We start from the raw sequence: 9454 nt of genomic DNA, 5'->3' as shown, positions 1-9454 counted from the left end.
TTTCTATCCAATTAATAGTGGCTTTTGTGAAAAACTGTATTCAAACTGGCTCCCACTCAGACTGTCACAGTGTCAGCATGAGGCCAGGACTGAGGGGAGAGGAGGCATCTTTCACTCCATCAGCTTGTATCTCTTTGGGATAAAACAGAGTGGCTTTTGTAGGCTTGTTTTCCTTTTTCCCTTTGCTTTAGCAGGAAGAGCAGAAAGTTTTGTTGTTGTCAGTCCTGTTGTTTTGTGCAGTCCTGGCATGTCAGGGAGGGTGAGAGCACACCAAGGGGAATATCTCTCCCAAACCCTCTGCAGTTTTGTTGCATACTCTGCTTCTCAAGTCACAGTGATTTGTCCAGCAGTACTTGGGTGTCTGGAAGCTGGAGCAGACCTCGCTGCTGACTGCGGGGCTGGTATTTCCCAGCCTGCAGCACCCAGCCCTGCTGCAGCTCCCATTAGGGCTCTCCAAATAACAGTTCTCTGTCCCTGGAAATCCCTTGCAGTGAGCAGGCTGTGTCTGCATGGGCATTTGTCTCACTCACAAGTGGGGAAACTGAGGCATGTATCCACACAGCTGCCACCAAGTGGGGGTGTGGCAGGAAAGGACAGCCCAGCTGCTGCCACCATAGTGCCAATTCCCCTTTCCCCAAATACTACCAGGCATTGGCAGTGCCCATGGAGGTGGCAGCTCACTCCTCACCTCCTGCCCATGCTGCCCTTCCTCGCCTCAGGGCTGTCCTTGCTCACCCTCTCCTTTGGCTCTTTCTCCCTTGGCCTCACAGCCACTTTAATTTTAGCAATTCCTTGGAAAGAGTCCTTTTCCATAACTCAGCTCACAGCGAAGCTCTCTGCCTGCCAGCTCTGCCTTCTCCCACGTGTTGCTGGCGTGTCCCAGCAGCACACGCCTGCACCTGCCCAGCCAGGCCTGTCCCAGCCTCCTGCACACCCAAACCTCACGCTCGGCTCCCGTCCCCTCCTGGCACATTTAATCCTGGCACTCCCGAATTGCACTGCAAGAGCAGCCTCTGCCTTGTCTGGAGGCATTGTGCATGGCACGTCTGTCCTCCATGTCCTGCAGAACCCCCACCTGCGTGACAGCTCTGGTGCAATGGGAAGTGGGGTTAAGTGGGGTTACCCTACAACCAGGGGGTGCAGAGGATGGGCAAGTGTGGGTGTGCAACGTGCACCAGTAGGTTGCACGGGAGTGGGAAAAGTGGGTGCATATAGGATGCTCTGCTTGTGCACTGGTCGTGTGAGACCAGAGTGAGCACAGAGCTGTGTGCACTGGTTGTGCAAGGGTGAGCAAAGACCTGTGCATTGAGTTGTGCACTACGTGCATGTGTGAGTGTGCTTTTATTTTGGTCTGGAGCTGTGTGGCACTTCGGTTGGAGGGGTACTTGGAGTGAGTCATCGTGCAATGGGATGTGCACGGCCATGCGTGTGCCAGACACTCACAAGTGTGATGCGTGCATGTTCACAGGATGCATATAAGCATGGTGCCTTCTTTTGGATCTGCTCCTCTTGGGGTGCTGTGTGCCCGCAGGGCTGTGCAGGGTGCGTTGTGCACGGCTGCATGTGCAAAACGGGGCACGCGTGAGTGTGATGTGCGTGTGCAAATGTGTCGAGTGGCCTGCGTGTCCCCGCACGGGCGTGCGTGCAAAGGTGCGCGTGCAAGGGCAAGCGCGTGGGTACGTGCGCGTGTTTGCACGTGAGTGCACGCCCGTGTGTGTGTATGTGCGTGTGCGCGTGTGTGTGTGTGTGTGCGGGCGTGAGGCGGGAGCGCGCGGCGGGGCCGGGAGCGCGGCCGCGGCGCTGTGCCGGGGGGTGCGGGCTGAGCTCATCGCTGGCTCCCCGGCGCTTCTTACCAGTGGCTTCTGCGGTCACATGGGTTATGTGCTGGAGTTTAAAAGAGCTTATAGCCCCCGAGCCGGTGCAGAAGCAGCCGGTGGTTGCATGGGGTAGAGCAGGGAGCGGCGGCGAGCAGGGCACCGTGAGTACGGGGGCGGCCGGGGCCGGGCGGGCGGTGCAGGGTGGCCCCCAGCCGCGAGGGTAGAGCCCCTGTGCCAGCCGCCCTGCGCGGAACCAACGCCGCCTTTCTGGTGGGCGAGGGAGGGGGGGGGAGAGACACCCGGATCGCCGCCACCCTCCCACGCCCCGCTATTTCCCCCGCTCGCACCTTCCCGCGCGTGTCCGTGCCCCGCCGCGGGCCGCGCCGCCGCCGCCCCGAAACCCACGAGGAATCCATTCGGGCAAGTTAGTTTCCTGCTCCGTGCGTCCGTGTGTCCGTCCGTCCGCGCGTCCGCCCCGCCACCGCGCGTCCCCCCCGTCCCTCCCCCGGCGGCACCGCGGGACCTCCGTCCCCGTCCCCGCGCCGGGAGGGCATCGCGGCCGCACCGCCGCGTCAGGTTGAGGGCTGCGCCGAGCCCGCTGCCTGCTGCATCGCATTAGGCGTGCTGGAGCCGAGCTCGCGGGGGGGCTCTTTGTCAGCTGCAGCCTGTGATTTCCCGGGCAGGAGAACGGAGTTTTTCCTCCTTGCCCCAAAGGCGCAACCTGCCCTCCCCTCTCCGCTGTGGCAGCGCTGACTTTCATCCTTTTTTTCTTTTTTACTTTTTTTTTTTTTTTTTTGTTTTTTTTTTCGTGAGGAGAGCTGATTTTATAAAAATATCATCTGCTTGGCGCGCTGTGGATCTGCTGTCCCGGGCTCGGCAGCTCACCCCTAGCACGATGAGGGCTGCTTTCCGGAATTGCATAACACACACCGTTCCCTGTGTGCACAAACTCCTTGACATCCCCTGATCCCGGTGATTTCCCTTCTAAATCCAGACCGGGGCTCCAAGCGCCGCATGAGCGACGCTGTGCTGCCTTCGCAGGGGATGGGACCTGGTCTGCACATTTCGGCTCTCCCAGGCTCCCCCAGCCGTTGTTTTTTAAGGCACTAAACTTTTTGGTATAAAGACTAGCGCTTCTCCCTCTCCCTCTGATAAACAGTTTTCCCCTTTCTTCCCCACCCTGTGCTCATAGACACGTTTCTGTAGCACAGGTTACGGAGAGGGGATTGCCTGCCGAGCTGTTTGTTTCGTTTCTCAGTTCTCTCTGTGTGTTTATTTGTCATTTAACCCAGGAGGTCCTTTCCTCAGGTTGCGTTTTGCTCTGGACCTTTCTGACTCCTGCTTGGATCTTGCAAATTTTGCTCTGGTGGCCGTTCTCTCTCCTTACTCCCTCCCTGTTGTGAGCAGCCAAGCTCTGCTCTGATGGCTCTGGGCATGTGCAAGAGATGCTCATGGCCGTGCATCTCACTGGGACCAGGTGCTGTGATGGGGGTCGCTGGGGAAGGCAGGCACGGGTTGTGCTTTGGCAGTGAGAGCCCCATGCCTGCCGGACTAGTTTGCAGCAACCCTTTTGGATAACTTCATCTAAGCCCACTGTCAGAGCAGGCCAAGCCGTGAGCCGTGTGCTGTCTTTGGTCTGATACACTCTGTGTGGAGCAGCTCCAGCTGAGCCACGGAGCCCCCCGTGCAGAATGTGCCCCCGCCTGCTGTGCTGGGGAGGAAGGAGGCACGGTCCGTGGAGGTGCATAGTTCATGGTGCGTGTATGGGTACAGATAACTGTAGTGGGGCTCAGCTTTTAGAAATGGTTCAGCAAAACGGGGAGCTCTAAGGGTGCAACCATCCTTTTCCCCCTGCCAATCCCACGTGGAGCCGGAGGAACGCATCCTGCTTCTGCCAGGGAGTTTGGCTCTGTCGTTTATTATTGCAGCCGCTGCCATTACGCCTGACAGACGGGAGTTGCTGAGTAATGTGCTGTTTGTGTGTAAATATCTGAGCGCTCACCATCGCGCTCTCTGCCGTGGCTCTGCAGCGATCTGCCTCAGCACCTCTCCCTGTGCAGACCCCAGTGAGCATCCTCCATTCCTTCTGCTCCCCGTGCCCTGTGCAGGGCTTCCAAAGTGCCAGTCTGCTGCCAGTGGTCAGGGGAGGCCATGCTGCTACCTGGGCGCGAATTGGGGCAGGAAAGGGCTCTCTGTATGAATGCATGTGTGTGTGTCTGTGTGCACCTTGGGCATAGGGATGCTGTCCTGGACTTTGCAGACATGTATTTTGCTATAAACTAAGTCATGGACAAGTAGGAAAGCAGCACTGTTTTGCTTTTCTGGTTTGTTCCCTTTTTTTTCTCCACCTAGCTACTGAGTCCCAAGTTCCCCTTAATTTCATCCCATTACTACTGAAGATGCTGAATTATTCCTTCCTGTATCATTTTCATCCCATTTGCAGATTAGCATCCGACTCCCCCTGTCAGTGCTTGCTCAGCCCAGCTAGACTGATCACAGCCCCTTTAATCTCCTTTTGTAAATCAATCCCTTCTACTTCTCCATCATTTTTGTCGCTCGTTTTTCTGAAATCCTTCCAATTTGTCCATTTTGTGCTGGTGACGTATGCCTGGCCCTAAACATGATGTATACCAGGCATGGCAGCGTGAGGGAAGGACACCTCCTCCCCTCCCACCCGCTGGGGCTTGTGATGCTTTGTCAGCCCTGAACTGAGTTACTTCCCCATTATTCTAAGCTATAGTCCCTGCTCGGTGTTGCAGAAGGAAGCAGCATACCCAGGTCAGTGCCCTGGGGAGAATTCCTCCAAATTTTGGTGGTGGGTTGGCAAGCTCGGTTTGTGTGCTGCTGTTGCGTGCTGGTGCACCAGGTGCTGCGTTGGGGTTGTCAGGAGACCCTCTGCCTCTTCCTGAAAAAACTGAGGGTTGAACCAAGGTAAGGTGAGCAAAATGAGTGAAGACAAACTGTACGGGGAAGGAAGATGGATGGGGAAACTGAGGTCGTGCACAGGCTCAATGCACATTCCCTCCAATACACAAGGACTTCAAGTAGAGGAAGCACTTTGTACAGTGGTGCACTTTGAAGTTTCCTTATCCCAAACCTGGAACTACCAGCGCTGTGCATTCCCATTAGCAGGGAGGGCCGTGCCCTTCCAGGGACCATCTATTTTTAGGAGGAGCCATGCTCTGGACATTGGCCACTGCAGATGCTCTCTGCCTCCTCCTCTTGGCCCCTCTCCAGGAGATCTGCTGGTGGGGAGCATTTTGCTGAGACTCTACAGGAGCACAATGGAGGTGGCACCACGCAGGGCACAGCAACACCTGAGGGGATGTCACTGCCCAGGGGTAACAGTGGGGCTGCACTGCACTTCACCTGTGTAAGGAAATGGCATTGGCTGAGGTCTGGGGACCAGCAGGATATGGCACATTTGGCTGTCTCTGGCTGCAATGCAGGGTACATCCCTGGAGTAGGAAGGCAGTCTAGGTGGGTGCACAAGAGGGGTGACCGTGGTGGTCCTGGTCCTGTTTGGGTGCCAGTCCCTTCACCAGGATGACACTAGGGGGCACGAGATGTGCTGGAATCCCCTTTGTTGGGAATGGGAAGGAAGAATGCAATGCAAAAGCCACTCTTGACCATTTCACCCCCTGCATGCTCCCTTTGCACATTTTGCAGGAATCTGAGCATGAAACCCCTACAGAGGCCACAGGCTGATGCTGGTGGCATGTCCTCGGTCCTTAGTCTCTGTCCTTGGTCCCTTGTCCTGCTGAGGTGAGGATGCATCTCTCCGGCTGCACACACCATGCTGCTCCTGGCCATGGGAGCAGGGGGAGCGGGGATGGGAGCACTGAACAGGAAGCATCGTGGAAGTAAGAAAGAGGTGGACTCACACAGAGGGTCTCTGGGGAATTAGGGAAATCCAGGAAACACCTAGCGTGGTTTTAGTTCCTCCCCAGAGGCTTTGTCCAGACAGGAGCAGGTTAATCTGGGAAGATGGACCGTGCTTTGGTTTCATTTTCTGCTGGATGTTAAGTCCACGTGAGATACCTCTTCGGGGTCGTGTTTTCCCAAAGCAGCAGAAACTTTAGATAGTCAGATGTGATGAGCCATCCTGATCAATCTGGAACACGTGTATATTTATGTATTAGATATGTGTCCATTTTTATATCTGGGTAGGGTTTCAAAGAATGTGTTTTTTAAGATGTGTTTATGCATTTCAGCATAAATTCAACTGTCATTTTGCCTTTCGTCCTTAAAGTCTATTATTCCAGCTGTGAATGCGTGTATGTGTACTAAAGCACCGTATACTGCAGTCTTTCTCTTGCTATAACAAACCTTGTGAAAAAGCAAATAAAGAGACATTGTTCTCATTGTGGGCTTGGAAGGGTTCAATATTTATCTTCTATGAATTTTGATAGTTTTTGTTCAGCGTGTTTGCAGTTGTGGGTTTTTCTTCCTTTTTTTTTTTTTTTTTTTTTTTTAGCTTATCTGCTACAAAAAAAATGCACAAGCGGAAAACTGAAAACATCCTGACACGTTGAGTTTATTCGTTACTTAATGAGCACGGAAGTCAAGCTTCTGGTTTAAAAAGATGCTTGATAACAGCCTGGCACATCTCTTTCTCCCCGGTCAGTTCTCAATGCTTTCTGGCTGCCAGACACCAGGAATTGGAGCGCTGCTTCTCTCCCAAACCCCCAGGCAACAATTTTAGGACACCAGAGCAATGCAAACACACCCGTCCTCCTGGAGCAGCACTGGTAGAGTGGGATGGGAGCACGAAGGAGATGCTGTGCTGCTTTTTGCTCTCTGTGCTCAGCCTCCCACAGCCCAGCACGGGGTTCTGTGGATTTTGGGCTGTGCTGGATCTGCTTTTAAGTGCCGAGTCTGCTTTTAAGTCAATTAGGGATGGTGTTTGAAGGCAGTGTTGTGGTTTGAGGAGGAGAGGGTGATTTGTCTGAAGGTGTTACCTAATTAGAGGGTATAATCAGGGCTCTAATTAGCCGTGACACCCTAAAGATGTCATCGATGCCCCCTGTCCCATCAGCCTTGTGTTTCCCTTTGGGGCTGCTGCTGTTTTCCAGTGATGCCTGTACAGTTGCAGAGCAAAAGGAAGCTGCAGCAAATGGAAGAATTAATACAAGCACTCAGTGGGGGAAATCTCCCCTCCCTTTCCCCCGGAGGGGGGGGGGGGGTTGTGCTGTTCCCTGCTTTGGAAGGGTGGGTGAGGGAGGCTGGGGCGGTTTGCAAGAAATGATGATGTGAGGAAGGAGTGATTGCATGAGACTAGCTGAGACCCGACCCAGCCTGAGGGGCTGACTGCCTGGAGGAGAAGGGACAGGGGCATCTCTAGTTCTGCTGCCCCTGCTTGGGTCCCTTTGTGCTTTCAGAGTCAGGAAACAGCATGAGTTGCTCCTTTGTAGCTGGTGCTGACCATCAGCAGGAGCCAGGTGGAGCTGGGGGGCTGACTGGCAGATAGGGACAGGAGCAGTCTTGCCCTGCCCGGCGTCACCCAATAGAAGCATCCTGTGGTGCCAGGGCTGAGCTCACCCCTGGAGTTGCCAACACCCAAATGCTGCCCAAGGGAGATGCTTAGCCCCAGGGCAGAAGTGCAGTCCCAAGAGGGCTCAGAGCTCCTTTGAAGGAAGGAGCCACTGCTATTCCTCTTTGGGTGAGAAAATAAGGGGATTCTCAGTACTCAGCTTTTATTTTCTCAGTGCTGCAAGCAGCCCCACTCTGCAGAGGGGCTTTGCTGTTGTAGGCAGTGCCACTGTTCCCCTAAAGCAAATGCTCAGTCAGGCGCATCCCCACACTGGTAATTACCAAGGGATGTGTCTGCTTTTAATTATGTGGGTGTTAAGGGACTGAATGCATTTTGTTCACCAAGTTGCAGCCTGCTATTTTCCTATATCTCTTGGTCTCCAGTGGCTTTCACAGTCTCTGGAGCGTGGTATAGGGTAACATGGCCATGGTGATCTGCAGATTCTGGTTGCCCACTTGTGAAATGAGGCAACTGCTTGTGTTACAGGTACTCTCTCTTCACCACAGTCATTTTGTCCATGTACTAAAAATAATGCTGGTGACAATGAGGACACACTATCTGCTGCCATCAGACCCACGTGCGGAGGCAGGCAGCCTGTCCCATGCTCTGCCAATGTGTGATTTGCCCTCCTTTGTGCATCACCTCCCTGGCCTCCCAACTGGCGGCTGTGAAATAAATACATTTTAAAAAAAGGAGAGGACAAAATGTTGCCACTGCTCTGAGGTTTGATCAAAAACGCTCTGTGCATACCTTGGGACTCCTCACGTAGCCAAGAGCTCCAGAAATAAGTTTTATGGCAAAGGTGCACGAGCACATAACTATTAATTTGGGAAGGAGATGGCTTTGCTACGGAGGCACCTGGAGGAGGTGCATTTTGCAGGGTGTGCTGCAGGCTGTGTCAGCTGGAGCCTGCTTTATTTGCTCTCTTTTGGTAGCTGTTTGCCCCAGCTTTGCTGTACAGCACAGCTTCCTCCTGCTGCACACCCAACACGTGTTGCACAGACACGTTCCCCTGCTCTCTGCGCGGTGCCTGCTCACCTATTTGCAGCTGAGGGAGCTGAAACTGCTCTTTTTTTTTTTTTTTTTCTTTGTGATTCATAAAAAAAATCTCTCTCGCTCTGGATGGAGTTGTCTGTGTTTTTATTGACTTGGTTCCGGGAACGGCAGTGACTTTTCTGTCTCCTGTGTGCATGATTTCTGTGAGGGCTCTGGAGCAGGGGCCAGCCCTCGCGGCTGCTGTATCTCCCGTCCTAACATTGTTAGTCTGACAGGCCCATTGGATATGTAGGTGCATGTAGTTTTATCTTGTGCATGAAAGCAAGGTCTGTGGCAGGGCACAAAACATCGCTGAAGGCGTTGTAGAAGGGAGCACATTGGCTTGACAGCATTGTTGGCCATACCACAGCAGTGCTGTGCCAACTGGCAGAAGCCCCTGACTCTTGTAACGGGATGTTTCTGCATGTCTCCACTCTCAGAGCATTTTGGGGAGCTCCTCTCTTAATGGTTGCAGCTGGGGAGTGCTGCAGGATAGCCCACACGTTTGCATGGGGATTTCCAATGATGTCATCCATCCCTTCAAAACCCAGCAAGGTGCCATCAGCAGAAAGACTGTCTTCCACCTGTGCACCCTGCGTGCTGATCTCCTGTTTCATGCACATTGTGCTCTCCATTCTGATATACACTGACCGAGCTGGTGGGGCTCGTCTAGCTGGGATGAGGGCTGGAATGAGTCTTACAGATGCCCTGCATCACCACCTGCAGTTTTTTCACTGTTCAGACACATTAGCTATCCCTCATCTATCTTTGAGTCAGTCACTTTGGGTCTATGACTCCTGCTCTTCCAGGAAACAGGGGTGAAGGGTAATGTCTTTAGGACCCCAGATGGGTCCCTGACTTCAAGAGCATGCAGCATTTGTGTTTCCTAGTTTTGACACGTCTTTACCTTCAGCCAGGCCAGCAGTGCTGTTCTTTTTCCAAGTTGATCTTTTCACCTCCCCAGGGCTGAGAAAGGAAGAAGGCAGTGAAGCACCTCTCCCCAGGTCAGGGACGTCACTGGCAAGGGAAGGGGCTTGGTGGTTTCAGCTTTCCCCCACATGGGATGGAT

The 9454-nt window shown here is 53.7% G+C and overlaps 1 protein-coding gene across 1 annotated transcript in view; it reads left to right on the top strand.

The window, feature by feature from the left end:
- Window positions 1-1808: 1808 nt before the first annotated feature.
- Window positions 1809-9454, top strand: part of CNTFR (ciliary neurotrophic factor receptor) — a 171408-nt gene continuing 163762 nt past the window's right edge. The window contains exon 1 of the mRNA XM_042862405.1: window positions 1809-1978. The gene's annotated coding sequence lies outside the window, so the exon portion shown is untranslated. The remainder of the gene's footprint in view (window positions 1979-9454) is intronic.

This window comes from Lagopus leucura, unplaced genomic scaffold (genome assembly GCF_019238085.1).
Source record: "Lagopus leucura isolate 7727_CA_CO unplaced genomic scaffold, USGS_WTPT01 Super-Scaffold_650, whole genome shotgun sequence".
Lineage (NCBI taxonomy): Eukaryota > Metazoa > Chordata > Aves > Galliformes > Phasianidae > Lagopus > Lagopus leucura.
The sequence above is the reverse complement of the archived record's forward strand: the minus strand, read 5'-3'. Positions and strand labels throughout refer to the sequence as shown.